General features: G+C 36.3%; 1 protein-coding gene and 1 long non-coding RNA gene across 2 annotated transcripts in view; one reads left to right on the forward strand and one right to left on the reverse strand.

The window, feature by feature from the left end:
- LOC134528114 (pituitary homeobox homolog Ptx1) overlaps positions 1–24657 on the reverse strand; it is a 204037-nt gene that overhangs the window by 34624 nt on the left and 144756 nt on the right. The window lies entirely within an intron of this gene.
- On the forward strand, positions 1401–4892 carry LOC134528113 (uncharacterized). The gene is made up of 2 exons (XR_010074348.1): positions 1401–1733; positions 3977–4892. It is a non-coding gene; the product is annotated as an uncharacterized LOC134528113 (long non-coding RNA).

Raw genomic sequence — 24657 nt, forward strand, 5'->3', positions numbered from 1 at the left:
CGGAGGCTATGCGTCTCACCTGTGGTCACGAGTTGTTAGTTCGTTCGTGATGTAGGAATTCAGGCTCACTCAGGCGGAGGCTATGCGTCTCACCTGTGGTCACGAGTTGTTAGTTCGTTCGTGATGTAGGAATTCAAGCTCACTCAGGCGGAGGCTATGCGTCTCACCTGTGGTCACGAGTTGTTAGTTCGTTCGTGATGTAGGAATTCAAGCTTTCGGGCGGAAGCTATGGCCGACGCCAGAGGCCACGAGTCGTTTAATTTAAGTTAGGTCATAATGTAGTCGTCAAGCTTTCGGGCGGAGGCTATGGCCCTCGTCAGGGGTCACGCGTCATAGTTTTTAAAATGTAATGTTCGTTCGGGATTTCAAGGGCAGGAGAGGCCCCTACGTTATTTTTTTAAAGTAATCGATCAAGAAAGGCTTTTCGGAAAATGTGAGTATGGACTTATCTTTGTTTTAATTTTAAGTATTAATTATGATTTGAGGTATTCGGAAGGACTAGGGAAGTGTTTAGTGAAGTTCTCTCATTCTCTCTCTTGTAAGGTCGTTCAATCGTTAAGGAAGTAAAGAGATTATTGTTTTAAATTGTAATCCCGCTATTTAAATGTTCTTTAAAATGATGTTGAGTATTTGACTTTAAGAATAAAATAATTTTAATTAAGTATTATGTTATTTTGCAAAATCTCCTTAGTTCAGCTCTCACCAGACATCCTGTACGGGATGACGAACCTATGATCCTAGGTACAGTAAAGTATTTTATGAAGTTAAGACTAGTTGATGCCAAGCGAGTTGTTTCTATGTCAAGAGCTACGATTCTCGCCCCCCCCTCTGAAGGTGGATCGTGACAGAAATGGCGGTGGCACCGGCTAGGTGCACGTGACAGAAATGGTGGAGGCGCCGGGTAGGTTCTATTTCTGGAGAGAGAGAGAGGTAGATTTTTATGTTTATTATTAAGTTAGTTTCAGCTTCTGATAGCAGGTTATTAAGAGTTTACTTGAGGAGAGGATTACGGAATTTTAGTCTATAGTGGAGGAAGTCTTTGAGATTTTTTTTTTGACGTAACAGATGTTTATTTGAGGATACTTGTAAGGATAAAGTTTATAGTGATAAGTTGTTTTAAGTCGTTGAATTTATTGTAGATTCAATCGGGGATTATTACGTGAGGAGAATACGTTATAAGTTAAATGCTTATTAGAGATAATGCAAGTGGTTTAATTTAATTGAAGTTCATTTTAAGATTGTAGGTTAAGAGAATTATAATTTAAAATAAAGTTTTTTGTCGTAAATAGGAATTATTTTCAAGAGAAGTTTGTTTTGTTTTCGTGCGCGTAGGAGACGAGACGTACGAATTAAATCAGTCGAGGGAAGGATAAACGTTAGAAAGGAATTAAAGAGAAAACGAGAGTTTATGTAAAAGAGAGTTATAGAATTTATAGTGATGTTTTGTTTTAATTAGAAAAATGTTGAGAGTTGTTTCAGAACGACACGTCAGTGGACGTGGCAGAGTGAACACGTGACGGGGAGGTGCTGAGACCTAGCGGAGAACGGAGGAACCGCAAGCGAGGGTTGGCGCACCTGATGGAATTCGGTGACGTCACGAGCACGTACAGAGACGTGGACGGCCGTGACCTTGTTTTGATCAGCTGTACGGTAACTTAGCGATAAGAAAATAGACTATTGGTTAAATAAATTTAAATTTAAGTGTGTTTTAGAAGAAGAGGAACTTTCAGTATGTAAGTAATTTATTTTAAGAAGTGTATGATGTATAGGCTAGAAGTGTTTCGTTGTAAGTTGTTTATGTTTTTGTTAGTTAAATTCTACCTCGGTTTTCAAAATATTTTTTTTGGGATTTGTAAACATTATTAAGGAGGTACACTATAAAATCGATAAGCATTGAGAAAACTGGGAAGGCTAGATTTTGTGTGTAGAGGGAATTTACTCCAAAAGAACAGAGAGACAAAATTAATGTTTTCATTAGGGCGAGGGACCCTAAGGTGAGGCGTTGTGTCCCTGGGAAGAAAGGGAATTGTAGCGCAGACCATAGGAGATGGGCTGACTACGGAATTAAGGGTCAGGAGAATCCTGAGAGTTGTGAGTAGTTTGGGGCAGGAGTTCCCCATGGTAGTACCGAAGTGGCTATCCTGTATGGGATAGGGTACCATTTCAATGAAGTTTGTTGGTGGGGTTAGAGCCCCCTGTGTAGTGGGCGTATAGCAGATAGGCACTACAGTGAAATTTTTGGTTATTTTGTGAGGTAAATTCCCTGGAGGTTAAGTAAGATTGGATTCAGTTAGGAAGGAGGGAAATGAGAAACATTGCTGTAGAGAGTTAGTGTACTTGCCTAATGTGAAATTGAATTTTACTAAATTAATTTAGGAGAAAGTTTTGTTCGGTAAATAAATAATAATGGAAGATAGCTAGATAATTAATTAATTTTTTTGAGTAAGGTGTTTTAAGTAATGAAATAAAATAATGTGAAGAAGTTTGAATAATTGGGGAGGAATTTCTTTAAGAGTTTAGATAATTGTTTTTGAATTTATTGAGATATTCAGCCAGTGGAGTTTGAGTATGAGAGATACAGTGAGATTTCAAGGAAATTGGTTGTTTATTAATTAGGACGAATGAGATTTTATGATTTAGAGTCAGTAAGCATAGTTAAATTTACGACATAATATTTGTTGACAGTTTACAGTTATTAAGGAGAAAACAGAGTAATCTATTTATTTTTATTTTAAGGGTTTGAAGATAAGATTATGAATTTTTTTTTTGAAAGTTTCTTGGGCATGTTTGAATAATTTTTATTTGGATTTTAAGAAATTACAGAGAAAATTTAATTGATTTACATTAGTTTGGAAGTATGGTGGTTTAGTGTTCGATTAGCCCTAACTTGATGGTCGGATCCCAAAAGAATGCCGTAAAACCGATAGCCAATTGAGAGGAATGCGGTAGGCGCTTGTGTAGAGAGGGGTTGTGGGAAAACTCCTTGGGACTGATGGCAGATCAGGGGCCCTAAATAGTGTGTGATGCTGTAAAACCAGTGCAGAGAAAGCCTGGTATGCTTAAATTTTTGGGCACAGGTTATGTAAACCTGGGGTTCCATGGGATTTAGTCATGTTAGCTGCTGTGAGACATTAAGATTTCCAGGCTCCATAGTAAATTCAATGTAAATTTTTGTTTTCTTAAAATAATAAATTTGTTTTTAATTTTTTTGAGATATTTGATTTGTAACAGTGAATACAGACCCCGAGGAATAAGAGTTGTCATGATGTGAGAGGAGAAGGTGGTAGGCCTAAAAGGGTACAGGCACCACAGAGGTTATGTGCATTGCATAATTTAAATATAAGGAAACTTGAGAATTTGAAATTTTGTTGTTGGTTTGTACACCCATAAGAAGAGTATAGGCAGAATTTTTATTGTTATGAGATGTCTAATTTAATTGAAAAGAAGAAAGTTTAAAGATGCAAGGTAACATTATTATTGTAATAATTGAAAGAGATTAAGAGGTAGAGAGAAATAGGCAGTTTTTGTTTGTAAGTACTAAAGTTTACATATAGAAATTTAGTAACTAAGAATGAATAATAAGTTAAGTCTAGTGTAAAAGTTTTTTTTAAGTTTGTTAAGTTAAGAGTCACAAGTAAATTTTTTTTTAGAGAGAATGTCTTTGATAGGAAGTATTAGAAACTTATGGGAATTTTAGGGTAACATAAATAATGTAGGTAATGAATAATAAATAGATGGTAGGTCTTAAGTTAGGATTAACATTTGAAGCAGAATTTAATTAAGAAGAAGGAAAATAAATAGGCCTAATGAAAAGAACAAAAAAGGATTTTATGGTAAAGCATTTTTTTTTAAGTAATAAACAATGAATAATAATGTTGTTTCAGGGTAATGTGTACTAATAATACAATTTTTTTTTAGGACCAAAGAACAGGAATTATGTAATTTAAATTAACATGTATTTTTGAAACTGTTACAGATTCCTTAAGATGAGCTGAGCAGCAGTCCAGTTTACAAGATGACAAGAGTTCGAGAGACAAGATACAAGATCACTGAAACAAGAGCCAAGACTGAAGATTCAAGAGAAGAGAAAGCTGGCAGCCATGGACTTACAAGTGGAGATTAATAAGGTCATGTAAAGTTTTATTTTTTTTTATGGAAGACAGTAACTGGAGTTTTTTTTTGTTATAAACATTATTTACAGAACTTTTTAGGTTATAGTAATGTAATGGAACTAGTGAGTTGTGGTAGCTGTCAAAAAGAACTAATACCTTAAGTTTAATTTTTAAAGTTAATTTTCTTAATTTACAGAGGGATTAGTAGTTTTTTTTTAAACCTTATTTAGGTTGGAATTTAAATACAATAGCTTATTATAAATGTGTACGAACAGTTCAAGTTCACAGTACTGATAGGTAGGTCAGATGATCTTATTGATTTTGATGATTTGTTGTTTTGAGTTGATTTTTAAGTGTTGTGAATTAGACAATGAAATAGTTCTGAAAACTTAAATTATTTCAAGCTAAGAAATAGTAAAGTTAATTGTAACTCAAAGGACACCAGAATTTAATTTTTTTTTGAATTAGTAATGTTTGAAAATTTTATACTTTACAAGAAAGGTTATAAACAAACAGATCGGATGGAACAAGGATGCAGTAAATCACAATTTCATTTAGAATTATTGATTAGCTTTTGAGGTTATGAAGTAAAAGTAATTATAGTTTAAAAGTTTGAATAAAAAAAAATGTTTTTTTTTTATTTGTTTGAAATAGAAAGTTTAAAAGTTAATTAGTCATGATCTAGGTGGGTGATGGGGTGGGAATTGGCCACTCTTTTTCCCTATAACCTCCCTAACATGGCCTTCTATTACAACTAACAGAAATAAAGAAGAAGAAAAATGAAGAATTATTAGTTAGAATGTTTCTTTCATGAAGATACCTGATGAACTTTTACTGTTTGGAAGAATAGAAGCAAGGTTAGTCAGATATTTTTACTCAGAAGAAGAAGAAGATAAAGCAGTTTTATGACTCGACAAGCCAGAGATTGGTGTTTCCCCTCTGCGCTTCTATTGACTACGTTGTTTACTCTCATGGGATAGCTGGTTCGGCACCATGGAGAGAGATTGGTGGGCATTGTGGTTGCCCCCAGAAGAAAAGAAGAGTAGAAGAGGTTATGGGTGGGTCATGTGAACTGACCTTCAACCCAGTTACTTCGTGGGGACTATTTGCTGTATAGAGAAGATCAAGACTCAAGAGTTAGGGAAAATCATTGGAGGTCATGTTTCCCTTCCTTAAGTTTTTCCTATCAAATTATTTGCCTGATTAGATTATGCTAAGGGTGGGATACTTTATGTTAGCAGTTGAATTAATTAATTTTATTTTTTTGTGTGTTTGCATCCTTGCCCATCGATTGCAGTTTAGTAGTTAGTTTTGTATTTGTCAGGCGTGATGGTAATGCCTGTTGATGATGTTTCAGAATTGTAATCTGTTCGTGATGAGGATGGCACAACTCCGAAGCAGATGTGGGGAGAAGTTGTGAGCTGCCCTGGAAGCCAGTCCAGTAGCTGTTGGAGTTGAGTGGTGTTTGCTGATGGCCAGCCCAGGGAGCTACTCTTCTCGACAACACTGACTTCGAGGAGTTGCACCAACCTTCACGAGATAAGAGTTTAATTAATTGAAACACTGTAAGGACACTTAATTTTTTTTGAAGAACGAAAGAAGTATGGTAATAAACGGAAACCGAAAAAAAAAAATAATAATAATTATCAAGAATTTGCACATTGTTTAACGAATACTGAGAAACTAAGAACAGTAATTTAATTTGTAAAGAGAGCTTCACTAACAGAACAATTTTTTTAGAATTGAGAACTCGAGCCTCTGAAGGTTCCTGTGAGAACAAACCAGATAAAAGTTTTACATTTAATTTTATGAATACTTGTTGTTTTAAAATAAATCTTATGCAGAATCTAGATGTATGTTCAGACAGCAAGGAACTAAGAAAATTATTATTTTTGTGAAATGAGGAATTTATAGTTATGGTTTAATGGAAAAAGACAATTTGTAATTTTGAGGTAGCTCGATGGGGCTCGAGCTCTGTGAGGGGAGGGTTATGTCGCGGGTTGAAATTTTGCAGGGTTGTTGAAATCAAATTTAGGGACTTTACTGACGGGACTCTGGGCTGGCTGCTCTGTTCACTCGTCAGCGCAAGTGGCGTGACCATGTAATTGGGGCACGGGGCCGGCGCGGCGCGCTGCGGGCTTGCAGAATTTTGTTTGTTTGTTTGGCCGCGCGCTGGCGCAGCCACGGGCCGCAGTTACTGGGGCGCGCTGTCGTAACAAGCCGCGCGGTGTGGCCTGCACATTGGGGTAGAGGGGGGGTAGTCTTCCCAGATGTTCTAGTTAGTTGTTTAGTAAATTTGACTTCAATAACGAGCTTTTGTTATGGTAGGCGCGGCAGGGCGCGCGAATTTAAGCGCAAGTGATTGGTGACTCGGGGCTCACTCAGGCGGAGGCTATGCGTCTCACCTGTGGTCACGAGTTGTTAGTTCGTTCGTGATGTAGGAATTCAGGCTCACTCAGGCGGAGGCTATGCGTCTCACCTGTGGTCACGAGTTGTTAGTTCGTTCGTGATGTAGGAATTCAGGCTCACTCAGGCGGAGGCTATGCGTCTCACCTGTGGTCACGAGTTGTTAGTTCGTTCGTGATGTAGGAATTCAAGCTCACTCAGGCGGAGGCTATGCGTCTCACCTGTGGTCACGAGTTGTTAGTTCGTTCGTGATGTAGGAATTCAAGCTTTCGGGCGGAAGCTATGGCCGACGCCAGAGGCCACGAGTCGTTTAATTTAAGTTAGGTCATAATGTAGTCGTCAAGCTTTCGGGCGGAGGCTATGGCCCTCGTCAGGGGTCACGCGTCATAGTTTTTAAAATGTAATGTTCGTTCGGGATTTCAAGGGCAGGAGAGGCCCCTACGTTATTTTTTTAAAGTAATCGATCAAGAAAGGCTTTTCGGAAAATGTGAGTATGGACTTATCTTTGTTTTAATTTTAAGTATTAATTATGATTTGAGGTATTCGGAAGGACTAGGGAAGTGTTTAGTGAAGTTCTCTCATTCTCTCTCTTGTAAGGTCGTTCAATCGTTAAGGAAGTAAAGAGATTATTGTTTTAAATTGTAATCCCGCTATTTAAATGTTCTTTAAAATGATGTTGAGTATTTGACTTTAAGAATAAAATAATTTTAATTAAGTATTATGTTATTTTGCAAAATCTCCTTAGTTCAGCTCTCACCAGACATCCTGTACGGGATGACGAACCTATGATCCTAGGTACAGTAAAGTATTTTATGAAGTTAAGACTAGTTGATGCCAAGCGAGTTGTTTCTATGTCAAGAGCTACGATTCTCGCCCCCCCCTCTGAAGGTGGATCGTGACAGAAATGGCGGTGGCACCGGCTAGGTGCACGTGACAATATGTACTAAAGGGTCTATACGGGTTATGTTGCTCCTCGTGGGTCCGCCATTTGTTTACACATTTATACTCATCGATTTTCCTTCCATTTTCACAAAATTACGTCCAATAAATGCTGTATACCGAGAGCTAAGATATTTAAACGTTAAAGTTAAAAGTTTTTCGTTTTATGGCGGTGATTTCCACTAAGAAACATTTCACCCTTTGGTTTTTATTTGGTCGTTCTCGTTAGGCCCTTAGTAATTCTAAATGTTGAATGCAGTCCAGTCGACCTTTAAGTGTGCCCCATGTGTTCAAAATGTCATTCAGCGACTACTGATATGCCTTAATAGAATTTATTTAAAGGATGACTCAGTCAACTGCTGTTAATTTAATGGAATTTAATTTCCGTGTAGGCTACTGTAGTGAAATTACAAAGTCGATTCCGAAAATTACTGCCATTGAAAATCGTATACACCAAAAATATCAGCCCAAATGACGTATTCTAAAGAGACTGAAAGTGGGAAGGGGGAGAAAATCAAAAATTTTCATAAATAGCTACAAGACGTAAATAAATTTTTTTTCCATAAAAATTGGGATTGTTGGTTGAAGTGACGTGTGTTACTATTCCAACAAATACTTAACTCCTTTGGTAGTTGTAGCTTTCTAAGCCAGTTTGATACAGTGTAGCATACATTAAATTTTTTATCATATTTTATTAAGTCTTTTATTTATTGTAACTTTGTGACGATTTAAAGGAACCAAAATAATATTTCTTGTAGGTATTTTATTAATTAATTTAGTCATTTTTCATTGGAAAACAAAAGTAATCAGCATTTACAAAGAAAATGATGATGAAGGAATTTTCAGCGAAACCTGGTACATTGAAGCAAAGTGAAATAAAAAATTATAAAAAGAAAATTATAATTTTGTTGAAATATTCCATTTCATAGTTAAACACGTAAAGATGAAAGGTTAAAATACCAGTTGGGAGCCAACAACCAAACTTCACTGGATACCCCCTTTTTTTGTGTGTTCAAATATTACGACGAATTCAATGATACCCATCCCCAGTTCGACAAGGTATCTAAAAGCAACAACACAATAAGATCTTTTGTAAGGTTTTAATTTTACAAAGGAACCCTTAATACACATTACAAACCTTAAAGTTTATATGTGCATGCCAATCGTCGAATAAGTATACCTAAAGCCTAGAGATAGTAGATATGTAGGAAATACATTTCATGAAATTGTGTGAATATAATAAATAATAATGGTTTTAAGGCAAAACCAGCTGCATTATGTCAAGACCCTGTGAAAGGATCTGAAAAAATACCATCCAATTAATTGTACTGTTTACGAATTTGACTGCAATATTTTAATTCAATAGTTTTTTTTAATCAGAACTTTTTTCATGTTGTTTTGAAGCTACTAAATTAAGGGATTTGGGAAAGGGAAATCAACGCAAAATATGAAATGTGCGTGCCAGTACAGAAAAAAATAAAACGTTTTTGAGGTACTTGACGTTTTTTAAGAAGGGCGCGTGTTTCATTAGCCCCGTTATTCCATCGCGCGATTCACTAATTGCACTCGGACCCGGCGATTATCGTGTAATCGAGCACGCCGGCTTTGATGAAAGGGGATTGGCACCGAGACAAACAAACAAACAAACAAACAAACGGACGGACGGACAGTTGCCCGCTTTGGCCTGGCGTGGCGCTGTTGCTCGTTTAAAATGCACGTCCGGCGAAAAGGCATTGTTGAGGAATTTGGCGGAGGGAGGGGGGAGGTCGAAAAAAAAATCTCATTGCCTTCGCGGACGGAAGGTTATTTTAATTTCGTCATATCGTGTATAACTACCGCATTCGAATTCATCGTGATGCATTTTAAGGTGATCATGGGAGGGGGTTGTTTGGGGGGGGGGGGAGGAATAGAGGGGTTTGGTTGGTGGTATAAAAAAAGTGGGTTGGGGGGGGGGGTTAAATTTGGAGGGGTAGAATTACACGGAATTATTTAGTAGGTTTCGCGAGCTGAAACATTAATTACGTTCAGCTGCCGTTGCCGCCTCTCTCTCTCTCTCTCTCTCTCTCTCTCTCTCTCTCTCTCTCTCTCTCTCTCTGGCTCTGTCTCTGTTTCCCTACGGCCGTAATGCGGCGAACAGGTAATGTGGGCTTTCGCGCGGCTTAATGTATAATCATTGCGGGAGGTAGGGGGTGTCGGTTGGGTATAGGGAGGGGGGAGGGGGGAGGGGGGAGGGGGAGGGGGTGTATCTGCGCTAGGATTTAAGGTCCTTATTTTTAATTGTGTGCAAATGTGATCCCGGGCCACAACGGGCCGCCAACACACCGGCCCCGCCGTCCTACTGTCCGCAAGCCCTGCCCCGGGATAAAAACAAGTCCGGCTTTTCAACAACGCAGGATTTCACCTCGCTTCCCATTATCAATTTTTACATGAAAAATCGCTTGTACGGAAAGGCCAGCTAAAGTGTTTCTGTTGCCGATTAAATTTGTGTGCCCATTCATACGCCGCGCACGACGGGGAAGTAGCCGACTGAAATATGACAACAGCAACGTCACGCTCAGTTCGAAGAAATTTAAATAATAATTAACTCTTTTTTCTAAATCACGACACTACTTATCAAAACTAACACTTATTTTACCTAAACTAAAATTTAAAAATATTATGTAATGATGTTTAAAACATTTTGCGTGTTATTTATATTTTCAGTTCTATAAATAAATACCCAACACGTTAACAACTACACTGAATATTCCAACAAATATGAAGAAAATTAAATTAAAAAATATATCTGTACAAGTTAGAAGAAACATTTAAGATGGATGTGCCTTAAAAACTGAAACACTAAAATTTTAAATGAGTAAATGTGAAATTGTGTTATTAATAATAATATTAATACCTCACAATTCCAAGCTTGAAGCATACATAATTAATTTTACTTACAATAAATCATTTGGTTCCAGTCAATGATAATTTTTTTTTCAATGCTGGTATTTATAGTAGCTAAATAAAATTTTTGGAGTGAAAATTCCCTGGCTATTTCATTAAAACATTTTTAAAAATATAAACTAAATCAGAATAAGCACCAGGAAACACAAAAAAAAAACCTTTGAGTAATGAAATTTATTTATAAATTGTAAAAAAAACATATATTTTTAAGAAAGCGAGACGAGAAGCTTGTATGTAAATAGTTGGCAGTATGTCCATGATATGCCAGTGAATGCCTGAAAGTCATATTATTGACAATAATTCGAAATCTTTAAAAATTAAAATCTTAAGAATTTTTATTTATTATTTTATTCTAAATATTATTATTGTTAATCAACAACTTAAACAGTGAAAAAGAAAAACAACAACAATACTTTACGAAAGAACGTGTCACTTTCAGTGCGAACCAATCAGTGTTTCAAAACCACATCCTTCTGTTCTGGCGTCATAAAGGTTGGAGACGTTGGGAAGGTCTGTTACTAAAATATATAATACTAGCTGCAGTACCCGGCTTTGCCCGGGCTGAACACCGGGTGATATATTGTCCGCGAGTTACAGCAAAATGGATAGCGATATGTCCAGTGTGGTGGACATTAAGAAATAACACATAATTACTGTTTGTGTATCTGTGACCTATGGTTTTCTGTTTACCCATGGCGATCGGTTGAAAGGTTTAGAAGTTGATGCGCTACAGCGCCATCTAGCGGCGAGTTACAAAAAAAATTGTTAGCATAAAAACCTTCTCCATGATAAAAACACTTCGATGTGCCAACTTTCATGGCGATCGGTCAAACGGTGTAAGAGTTTATCGACATACATGCCAACATCTAATTTATATATATTCTTATATTTCGAAATTTTGGGGCTTTCACTTTTGCGGAAAGTGGATGTTCAGGACCTCGAATGGTTTGGAACACTCCATCTCGAAAGAATAGATATTTTAAATTCCTGAAATTGTCGAAATTTTGGGGCTTTGTTCCCAGAGGGGGGCGGGGGGTTCAAGGTCCCTGAATGGCTCGAAAACACTTAAAATCGAAAGAGATAGATTTTTCAAATTTTTTAAACTTTCGAAATTTTGGGGCTTTAACCAATTGGGGGGGGGGGGGGGGGTTGACGTTGAGGACCCCGAATGGCTCGGAAACACTCCAAATCGAAAGAGATATAAAGGAATATAAGAATGTAGGCATTTACTGTACTCCTATCTACCATAATAACAATATTGACAAATAGAAAGCTTATTACCTACCTATTAATAATTATCTAAATAAATTAATAAATAACTCTATGTTTAAGAATTTACGTACATACATAATATTAAACTTCAAACTATACACACAAAAAAAAACAACTAAGGATGTTTGTGAAACTATATTTATTTGTCATAATTTACTTAACCATTTTCTTATTGACACTAACTGAAGAAACTTTCATGTCTGTAAATTTTAGCTCTTAATAGGAGGACAACATATCATTATGTCATTTTGTTTAGCTTATTTTGTCCATCTTGTAGGATTTCTTTATATGTAATACTGTGGTGGCAATATTCCGCTTATCCAAAGGAGTATAGAAATTAGAGGCATCACTCCCTGTACACACCACAAATCTTTGAATTAAGTATAAAAAAAAAACATAGTCCAAAATGAAACAAAAAGTATAATTAACAACTAATTTGACAAAAAAATTATACAACTGGAATGACAATGTTAACATCCGCCTGAAATTTAATAGAAGTAGGTAGGTAAGAATATATATATAAGAAATTAAATGAAATTAAAACATACATAAATAAAATTATCTCACACTCAACCAAACATAATGTAGGAAGGAAGATGGCAATTACACGTCACTATTCTATTAATAAAAAAAATCAACTTTCCTGAAATAGTTAAATTCAAATTTTTCAACAATATATTACATAATTGATAAATATTTCTGGTCTTCGGTCTCAGCAGCCCTAAGACTCTTGACGCTCAGCAGATAAATTATAAACACTAAACCAAACTCCTTGCAAATAAGTAGGTAATGTAAAAAAAATAACAATATTGACAAATAGAAAATATTAGTAGACCCTACCTACCTATGAATAAATTTCGAAGAAATTTATAAGTTTAAGAATTTATCGTCGGTCTTTTGCAAAAAGGTGCCAAGTAACATTTTTTACCATTTGCCTTGGCACCTTTTTGCAAAAGACCGACGTTATGTACCTTCATAATATTAAACTTGAAACTATCCACACAATAAAAACCTAAGAATGTTAGTGAAACTAATTTTTTTTATTTGTCATAATACCTAAAATACGTATGTTTCCAAAATGAAACAAAGTATAAATAATGACCGATTTGACAAAAAAAAAATTGTACAACTCGAATGACATTAAAAACATACACGTGAAATTTAAAAGAATTATGAGTGCCCTAGGTAGGGAGGAAAAATATATATAGAAGAAATTAAATTTAAAAAATGGGTGCGTGTACTTAGGTACGCGCATGTGAAGTTATACTTCTTTGGCATCATTAAAAAATAGTTTTTAATTGCATGCAAAAATATTGCGTGGAGTCCCTCCGCGTGGAAGAAGTGAAACTTCGTAATGTGGAAATGAAAATAGGAAGGGGTAGAAATTGATTTTTAGTGAAATCATATTGTATCAAATCAAACTAAAAAAATAAAGGAAATAAATTTGTAACGATTCATAGATTGATCTTCAGAGAGAGAGAGAGAGAGAGAGAGTCTATAAAACTAACTTTTTTATGAGAGCAGATTTTCATGAAACATATCATGAAATCATTCAACGATAAAACCTGTTTATTTAATTAAGCGGACGGGTTCGCCCCAAGGAGAAAATAACGCGGCGAGACCTCGTGGACATAGAGAAATGACACACTTACTATTTATGTGTCTATGAAACATGATTTTTTTCTGCAATTTAAATTGTAATATACAAAAACGGTATTGAAAATTGAAACAAATATTGCGACACTACAAACTGTCAAGAGCTTCTTTTTTCTTACTCTCTACTTAGTTCCTTACAATAGCAAAACGTAACGTAATGGCTTGAAAGCTATTGCTCGGCAGACATAGAGGAATGACACTAACAGTTTGTATATCTATGACACACATTACATTTTTTAGTTTTTTCTTAACTCAGAATCGAGATAAAATATCCAATTGTGAATCTAAACCATCCTCGAATCCCCGTGAACTCACACAAAAAATTTCATCAAAATCGGTCCAGCCGTCTAGGAGGAGTTCAGTGACATACACACGCACACAAGAAATATATATATAAAGACTAGATAATGCCCGGCATGCGTTGCAATGCCTCAATCAAATTTTTTTGTAATTTTTTAAACATATACTAAGCATCTCTCTTTATCTCTCTAATTCTCTATCTCTCTATGTATATCTCTATAACTCTCTCTATCTTTCTATTTATATCTCTATCTCTCTATATATCTTTCTAGCGGACCCGACAGACATTGTCCTGCCCAAATGTACTTTTTGTGAGATATGGATATGGTGGTAAGTATTTCTACGCTGGACATTTTGTATCTTCTCATTATACATACCCCTCCTCTTGGGCACGCCATTGCCGTTACCAAAAACCTTTCCCATGGTTACGCAGAAGGCAACAACAATGCAAAAGCCCGTTGCCATGGAGGCTAATTATCAACAATGCTTAGTTTTTTTTGCTTTTAAAGCTTGTTTTTTTTAGTTTTTCTTAACTCAGAATCGAGATAAAATATCTAATTGTGAATCTAAACCATCCTCGAATCCCCGTGAACTCACACACAAAATTTCATCAAAATCGCGTACAAACAGACAGACAGAAAAAGTACTGTTTTATTATAGTAAGATAGATAGATTATTCTTACATATTCGCATCCATGCAGTATATGAAAAATCAGCATGCATAGCCCCACACCTATAACTATACGTATCTGCTGCCCACGACTTTTTCCGCATGGAATTTTGTATTATCTTGCACCATTTAGAAATTTAAACATTATAACATAACAGTTGATACAGTTGTAGTAGTTTTCTTATGTTCACAAATGATAATTTTTCTCACCTCTATTTCAGTCTTTGCAATAAAAATATGTTACTACCTAAATTTTGAGTAAATATGTTTCTACTTTCAAATGTAATGACGGAAAGACACTTCATAAAATGTCTTTGTAAACCAAATTTACTGTTTTTTCCTTCTTGAGCTAGAATGTAAAGATTATCTGTATTACTGACCCGCGAGCAAGCTACATACATTTCAGAGAGAGAGAGAGAGAGAGAGTGAGAGAAAGACACCTATTGAATGTCTATCTAACTATTTTTTTTATGAGAGCATATTTTCATTAAATAAATCATGAAATCATTCAACGATAAAAGCTGTTTATTTAATTAAGCGGACGGGTTCGCTCCAAGGAGAAAATTGACGCGGCGAGACCTCGTGGACATAGAGAAATGACACACACTCACTATTTGTGTGGCTATGAAACATGATTTTTTTCTGCAATTTAAATTGTAATATACAAAAAGGGTATTGAAAATTGAAACAAATATGGCGACACTATAAACTTTCAGGATCTTTATTTTTTTCTTACTCTCTACTTAGTTCCTTACAATAGCAAAACTTAATGGCTTCTAATAATGCGTTGCAATTTTTGCTTTTAAAGCGTGTTTTTTTAGTTTTTCTTAACTCAGAATTGAGATAAAATATCCAATTGTGAATCCATACCATCCTATTTATTTGTGTGGCTATGAAACATGATTTTTTTCTGCAATTTAAATTGTAATATGCAAAAAAGGTATTGAAAATTAAAACAAATATGGCGACACTATAAACTGTCAGGATCTTTATTTTTTTCTTACTCTCTACTTAGTTCCTTACAATAGCAAAACTTAATGGCTTCTAATAATGCGTTGCAATTTTTGCTTTTAAAGCGTGTTTTTTTAGTTTTTCTTAACTCAGAATTGAGATAAAATATCCAATTGTGAATCTAAACCATCCTCGAATCCCCGTGAACTCACACACAAAATTTCATCAAAATCGGTCCAGCCGTCTAGGAGGAGTTCAGTGACATACACACGCACACAAGAAATATATATATAAAGATAAGTATTTGATGGTGATACATACCATGTTTAGAATGTAGTTGGTTTTTTTAATAAACTTTTTTTTGAAACAGCTGCTTCCTAATTAAATTATGTATCTAACCTATTTATAATCTACCTCTGTGGTATTATTGCAAACAACCTTCATACGTACAATTAAGTAGTTTAAAGTAACATTTCAACCCATTATGCTACCGCGTTATCGCGTTTCGCGTCGTGGGTGATAAAATAAGTAACATTATATTAAAAATGCGTTTGCTTGATGATATCAAAAATAAACATATTTAAGTATTTAATCTTCTCAAAATAAAAATACTCGTATCACACCCAGAGCAAAGGGGCGAGAAATTGTTAGCACGAAAACAGAGTATCTCTCTCTCTCTCAATTGAACAGATAAGTAAGACGCTAATCTATTTAGGTTAAGTGACTCATTTATGACCTATATATGTGTAACCAAGGGACTCGTTGATCTTTGTAAATCTACCTGATGTTAGAATAGTACCAAACATTCTACTGTCGAGCCTAGTTCCCAATACCAGATACTATAATTAACATGCATGCCTACTACACGCTAGTATCGGTTTCTTTAAGACTCTTTAAAGTGGATTCACAAGGGCGTTAAAACAGCCGAAAAATTTTTCCCTTTCAAATTGGGATTCAAGTAAAGAAATTCCGGTTTTGAGAATAAAAACTACTACAGACAAAAATATCAATTATTTATCGTTTATCGCGTCACAGGATCACCACTTAAAGTCCCATTATTACAACTACGATTATTTCAAGGATTTATTTCACTTCACGTGATACTCGACTTGGCTATATGCAGGTTGTCCTTGAACTCAAAGTCAAGACCAGAACAAATGATAGGCCGATTAATTATAGTTCTAAATAAAATGACATAAACAAAACGGGAAGTGTCATAATTTTTGAGACAAAGGCTTTTTTTTCAAAAGTTTTAAAATCCCCACCGGCACCAATTAAAAAGATACTGTGACTTTAAATATTTGTTACGCAATCATGAATTACCTTACAATTGATAACAATTCAAAATAAAATAAATAAAAATTCTATACTTTTTGGAAAAAAAAATCCTTTGCACGACTTACTTGTCAATTTTTTTTTTTAATCGAGTAAATGTTCATAGTGTAAAATATAGCAATGCTAACTTTTAACGGTATTTGCTTGAAATGAATTATTTTTAACCTATGAAGTTATTTGCCAGTAACATAGACGGCAGCAGCAGTGTTGCCCACAGCGCTGTTGGTGCGCTGACGTGGAACTGCAACCAGTCTGTTATTCCACCTGCACTGTTGAACATTTTGCACCTTCAATTTACGAAGAACGCTGGTTAAACATTATCCAGGGATCTTCGTAAATTTGCAGTTATCTTCGTGAACTTGCAAACACTTGAGTTCACTTGCTTCGAACATCCAACCCCCGCGCGTGATTGACTCTTTTCCACTCTTTCCAACTCTTCATTCATGCCATCCTCTGTCTCCTACGCTACTAATGCATGTCCTTGCATCCCGATGTATGTGCCCGGGGTTTTCCCTGTCTATGCAGGTTTTGCCTGTGCCCAACTTAGTACATTGTAAGCTAGTTTTAAGATAGGGGATTTATTCATGGCTTCAACTTCATTCATGGCTGGCCCATTCTCGAACAAAGCACACGATGCATGCGACCCTCTCCTTGCGTGGCTAATCCCAGCATGACTAGGCGTACAGGCCTCGGCCTGAGACGCACCTAGGTCCCTCCCTAACCCGGACCCCTCCTACAAGTACAATTAGATTTTATTTAGGTCAGTAAAAACATCTTTGAACATGAGTCAAGAAAACAATATTCTTGGTACATTAGCAAAATATTCGAAAACCAGTTAAGTTTACAGTAGGAACAATATTTCTTTTTTTGTCCGAACGTGTATTGACTTTTGTTCGGAAGACATAATTCGGAGTAGTTTCTACGAAGATTGTTTTGAAATTACGAAGCACTCTTCGTTTATTCAGAGTTAAGTTCTTGGTTGATGAGTCGATAGATTTACTGTAAGTTCTAACAGATTGTTCCGAACTACGGCCGGCATTCACACGGTCCCTCCCACATGTGCGCCCTATCAGGGTAGAGTGGGAGAAATTTCCAGTTCGTTTTATATGCATTCCATAGTTGTAAAAATTAAACAGAACTGCTAGGGATCACTGCCTCTTTTTTGATCGGGAAGGTATTAGAGCTTCGGCAATGACCAGCGGCTGGGGCCACCAACCCAGCACAGTCACCGCCTCAGCTAACCAGACAGTTCTAACGGCGCAAACGAGCGACTCGATCGAGGGAAAGAGAGTCTTCCAGCGCGCCTCGACGTGTTTCCGTTACCCATCTGTTTCCCGCACCGCCGCGTAGGTATACCCCACACACGCGAACATCCGGGCGATAGTGACGCGCCCGGCCCAGTTTTACAACTCTCGCGATAACAGCTTTTATAGCGGGCGCGATTCCGGGGAGACCGCAGGGGCCTGGGGCGCGCCCTGCAGAGACCGTCTCTGGGGCGGCTATCTGCGCGGCGCAGGGCGGATGCGAGCGGCGGGGAAACACGGCAACGCCCCCCCCCCCCCCATCAAACCTCAGCATCGAGATCACATGCGCCGCGGGAGAAATTCAGTCATTCGGTGCCGGTGGGAAGACGCCACGCCTTTTCCACGGCTGCGGCTGGAACTTCCGCAGCGTTTTACTCGGCTGAATATTCTGCCCTTAGGCCCCGTTCTACAACACGGAGACGGATCACGCAAACGAAACATTTCGCTGCTGCTTCCGCAATGCTCGGGAACGTAACAAATGGCAAACACGAGGGTGAATTTCTAGCTTACGAATTATTAATTTCATTTAAAAAAATCAATCTTCGAGACCACAGCAAAGACAGAATTTCCACATATAATAATTAAACCACAAAGTTATAATAGAACCCTAGATATTTTATGTACCTGAAAATTTTTTAAAAATATTTAGAACACAAACCATTATGGCTTCTATTGTTCGCACGGAGCAACGTAAACGGAAGAGCTCAGCCATTTCCGAGCTGATCCGTACAGGTCCGTCCCCGTCTGCGTGCTGTTGCAGAAACTCTGTTCCGTGAGATCCGTCTCCGTTTAAGAGTCATCGTAGAACGGGCCTCAGAGTGCACACTGTGGGTCCCTCAATACATTATTAAAAAATTGTACTTTTTATTGCAAGGCAGAGCTTTGGAAAATTGCAAATGGTACAAATCTCTGCCATTACGAGTGATATATTTGGCAACTGAGATTCCAAGCTCTGTAAAAGTACAACATTTTTTTACAGTGTAACGCACATATACCGGAAATATTCGCGGATTCATTTAGTTTTAGGCTAAAGTCTAAAACCTTGGCTCACTGTTTAACTAAGTAGAAGGCTCTGGGCCAATGAGAAAACCCTCAACCAAAGAAGGTCCAATCACACACAACCAAGTTGAGACGGCTCACAAGTCAGCAGCCAACGAACTGGCGTTATTTTCCCAACTATTAAGAGGGCTGTGTAATCTACCCTGGAAATCATTGAACCCGTGAATTTTTCCAGTACTTAATAATGAATTATGTAAATTTATCGAAATCGAGCATGAAAACAACTGATGTAGAAGAAATTACCGAGTAGAAACTGGCAACCACTCCGTTTGAAACCGCATAGTGTGATACCGGCCTAAACAGAGCCACGATTATTATTTCGCAGATTCATTCCACTCCAGGCTAGACTACACCTGCCTATTTATAATCGAAACATCTTTAGAGTGCTCTTTGGTCGAAAACAAGGTCACAGTTTTTAGTTACATGTTGTTATGATTCAACTTTAAGATGATCTCAATTCTTGACTATTCCAAGACAGGGTGATAGGGGGCTCAAGACTAACAATAAAAGAAAAATCAATATAGAGACTTGATTTACTGTCAAGTACCGTTACAGTGTTAGCTGTCATCTACTTCCGACAATGATCGGGGAGCCTCGCTACCACACCTCAGCAGGTTCCTTACCCACGCTGTGCTGGGTCGCGCTCGCGGCAGGTTCTCGACGACGGACTGCGGCGGCCGAGGACCACGGCGCTCCGTGGTTCCGATGTCGCGACTTCAGCCGTCCAGTCGCCGGTGACCAGAAGAAGCCCCTTCTTGACGGTGGCTGTCGTTTTTATCCTTCTGTCCGCGTCCGTGTTGATGTTCCGTGTTGTCCCCTTTTCTCTCGCAGCGGCGACCCGCGTCGCTGTTTCGCTGGCGGTGTTGAAATTGCTGACACCTCGTGTTTGACTCAGGGCGAGCCTCGAAGCCGCTTGCCAGAGTGCTCAGAGCGAGTCATTACAATGTGAATAGGTAACCACTTCTTCTTGTTTATAACGAAAAGTCCGGAAAGTTTACGGATTCATCTTGGTGTCGAGCTGACATCCACAGTACTATGGGCACACTGTCCACATTTGCTTTCCTACTGAATGATTTCTGACTCCAGTACAGCTCCTTCTTTGGAGCGGGTCGGTGTGATTCGATCTCTCTCCACTGATAGTCTGGTAGTTGACTGTCCCACAGTCGTGAACATATTGTCGAAGTAATTCCAAGGTATACATGTCTGTTGTCTAACTGGTGACCAAAAGAATTCCCGGTAGATTCGTAGATTCATTTCGTGACATGCTAAAATTAGAATATATATAATACTTCTGCTATTTGCTCTCTGTCAAATCTGGTTAAGAATCTGAGCCAATTAGAGACCCTCAAATGTAGAAGTATCGAATCACAAGTTACCTAGCTAATACGTATCACAAGTCAGTGGCCAATTAATGGGTGAATTTGCCTGAGTATGCAGAGGATCGTGTAGTCTATCCTGGAAGTAATTAAATCCGCGATTATTTTCTTGTGTCTATCTATTTCTAACCGTCTAATGATCGACAGGAACACTGTAGTTTAACCGACGTACATGTGCTTCATGTCCATTTTGCTACTCAATAAAACCTCCGAATTACTCGTGCCTGTATTCACATTTAGAATATTGTTTTGAACATTTTGTTTTAAATTTATTTGGGCATCACATCTTGTTGACAGCGAGATCATCACAGACGGTAACACACGTCGATGTTGGGGAAGGATTGTAGCTTGGGAGCCACTAGAATTTTCCTGGAGTGATTTTGGAAAAAAAACTGAAATCAGGATTGCCGGATCAGGACACGAACTTGTATCCTGTGGAATGCGAGGATCGTGGTCTCACCAATGCACCGCTACACTGCAAATTTTTAAAAATAAATGTAACAGAAATTTTATGTTAAATTACAGATGATTACAAATTCGTACATTTACATGAAATCAGTTGTATCACTACAAAATAATGTTCGCACTAACACTGGGTTCAGATTCTTTCCCAGGCATTTATGGTTTGTGTTGTCCCAGTATCTCCAATAGTTAAACCGTTTACTGAATATCTTTCCAGTATTAACTGCGAACATTAGTAAGTATAATACAACAAAATAAAGTCATATTATCGAATATTCAATTATCTTTTCTATGGTTTGAAAAACTATGTTTGAATGAAAAACATAATTCAAATATAAAATTATGCTCCAATTTTCGTAAGAAATACTGAGTATTATCTCTAAAAACGTATTTCATATATGCAAAAATAACCATAGCCATGTGTTGTATAAAGTTACAATATCAATGCAGTATTACAAACTATTTCTTGGCAACTGGTTTCCAAAATAATATTTTGTAAACGAAGTACTTACAGAAAATGTTTTTCTGTATACTTTTTGGATCGTGTGTAATTATTTATTTCGAACAAGCTATTTCCCACTTTTTTTACTTATAAATGGACAATTTGGAACTTTCACTGAATTAAACAATTTTCGACCAATTTATATGGAACGAATTTACATATTTACTCAGATCTCGAACACAGAACCCCTTGCATCAAAAGTCTAAATTCATCCAACTATGCAGCAAAGAGTTTTTTGTGATCAGCATTTACGGTGGTTAAAACTCACATGATTAAACGTGTGCTTGACCATTCAGCATCGATGAAACAACGAAAAGGAAAGAATAATTTTCATAACAATCATACTATACCGACACAGCTTAAGCTGTACGTTCAAACTGATTTAAGACCATAGTACCGTATTTTACTACTAATATTAATATGTTTGCACTTTATTTTAAATGAATTAATAATACAACCAAATTAAATGGTTTTTTACACGCATTTTCTACTAAACTAGTTTTTATTTAATGTTTCCTTTATGAACTCAAAGGCAAATTTTTTTTGTGTAAGTCCTAGCATGTACTTGAAGCATGAAATCATGTGGTAGGTATACAGTTTGGATTACCTTTTTGTATGAAGCCTTTGTCTTAAAATTCTTTATTTTTAATATATATAATATAATCAATAAAAATTATATTTTTTCAAAATCCCATTAAAACTGAAATTTATATGGTTTGTGGGAAATAATATAATATATATATTTTTTTGTTTTAATGGACAAAGACTACATACGAACTGTTACTAAAGATTTGTACATCACATAATTTCATGCTTCCAGTACTTGCTAGGACTGACATAAAAAATTTGCCTCTAAGTTAATTAAAAACCATTACATAAAGACTTGTATAATATAAAACAGTGAAAAACAATTTAATATTGTTATATTATGAATTTATTTGAAATCATGGGCAAACCCACGAAATATTAGAAGAAAAATAACTTAGGATACTACCTATTTAAACATCATGATTTCATTTCATATTCTCATTTCATCAGAGACAAAGTATCTACAAACACCAACATCAAGACTTGAGCTCTGATTTTACCGCTGTCAATACATGGAAAAAGAGTGATTTAACTTTACAGTAACGCATATCTTGGCACGGTGATCAAAAGCCTAAGCTCGCTTTATTCAGTATGTTTCCGGAAAACACCGAAAGTTCCGGCATGTTATTCCTTACGAGTAAATAAAACAAAAATATGCAGACATTGTTTTTTCTTAAGTAAACACCAAAGGAATTATGCACACTTGATTATTATATTAAAAAATAACTTTTATTTACAGAAATGTCGAAAACTATTTGCAGCTAAGCAGCCAATACGTAAATAATTTTACTATAAATAGTAAAAACAAATCCTGTTCGGTAATAAAACGGTAGTTACCAGCCACCCTATTTTTGTGTAATTTGATAACATGAAACGATAATCAATATTTAGCGGAAAATTTTAAGAAGTCCATAAGAAATCAACAAAAAAAGTTTATCTTGTTTGATTATTCTCAGGTAAGCCATTTTGGCGAAACCAATCACCGTACCTACTTTAGTTTCAGACGATAAATCTGAATTCACGGGCAAGTAGGCAACACCCTAAGTTTTTTAGCTATAGCTCTTCAAGCTTTACGTGACTTATTAAAATAAAAGTGTTAGAAAACCTCTACCTTAGGATTCTGAATTTGGTATCTAAAATAATGTAATGGAAAGCTAAATTTTTGAATAATTAAAGAATATATTATGTAACTTAATAATACTTTTTTTGGAAGATTGTTGTTGGAGTCATCCAAACTGAAAAACGTTTTGTGAGGGTAGGGTGTGCAATAAATACTCCGCAGTTAAAAGCTTTTTACTCAAAAAGCCATTGGCTCAGAAATTATAACTGCATGATGGTTTTTTGGGAAGGGAGGGCCGTGTTTAAAAATAAACTTAGGGTTAAGGTTCACTCTGAAATCTCCATTTAATTTTTAAATATTTATATCAGGCGTTCAATGGTAGTCATGTCATGACATCTTTAAGCCATCCCACTCATGTTTATTTAATTTAAACAAACATTTGCGTACTATAAAAATAACTGTGTGTTAAACCTACGATTTGCGTTATGTCGTATTATCTCCACGCGCTCTGAAGTGTACTGCGTTATAATTCGTAACAGTAGTTGTTTTATCGCCCTAGTAATGCTTGCCTCATCCCTGCGTTGGGTAAATTTGACCACCCCTTCTCGCTGCCACACGCAATTATCCCCCAGAGATGTGCTCTAGTAATTATGTTGGAGTTAATGGATGTGAAAAAATCTGTTTGGGCGATCATGCTAGATTATCATATCCAAACAGCACGCAGCCTTTAATCATCGCTAGCAAAGCTTGCCTCTTGGTTGTAAATCTCCTGTTGTGCAATCGATGGCAAATTAATAAATAAATTACAATTTCTCGCGCTCAATGTCAGTTCGAACTAACGTTTAATTAATAACTGTTAGCGGAGTAAATACTAAATGCTAATTGCGGTGACGGCTATAAAGAACATTACGCTTACTGTAGCATGCGTTTTATTTACTTTTATGCTATTCAATGGTTTCCCATTACTTTTATCGTCTTTGTTTTTTTTTTTAATTGGGGTCGGATTTTTCACATTTGGGTACATACCATTTGTTTCAAATAGTTGTGCGTTTGCCTGAAGCTTATGTAAAACATCAAAAATATTTACTTAAAATTAGCTGTATACCCTAATTTTACTTGCTATGGTAAAAAAATTTGTAGTTTCAAAAATTACATGTTCCTTTTTACTGGTATTTAACTATATCTACAAAATTATAATGTATACTTAGCATTTTATTTCTTTAAATTTTCTTTATTTTTTGATACTCAAAAGAAAAACTAAATTACCAATTCCTGTAGGTAAGTAATATAGTAGTTCTAAATGATTTTAAGTTCTTGATTTGCACAAGATAAAGTAAATCGCATTTTTTCTCTCTTCAAAGAAATCGGTTGGTCACTACAACATTGTTTTCATATCGCCGAAAAATTCTGAATACTAGTCATTTTTATTTTTAGCTCAGATATTTGAGTAACTGTACCTGACTACGGCTTTTTATGAGTGGGCTTTACTTAAAATCCCAATGTTGGTTTTTTTGGTGCGTTTAAGTAGTATGACCATAAAACTAAGCAACGATGTTGGGAATTACGTGAGAGGGATACTAACTGAAAGACTACGTATTGGTTTAGTCATTTTCAGTGATATGCATATTTTTAGAACTTTCTATATAAATAAAGTGCCTTTGTTAATGCAGAAATCACACAATAAGAGATTTTCAAGCCCATTAAATACTAACTGGTTCATTA

The sequence above is a fragment of the Bacillus rossius genome, chromosome 1 (assembly GCF_032445375.1).
Source record: "Bacillus rossius redtenbacheri isolate Brsri chromosome 1, Brsri_v3, whole genome shotgun sequence".
NCBI lineage: Eukaryota > Metazoa > Arthropoda > Insecta > Phasmatodea > Bacillidae > Bacillus > Bacillus rossius.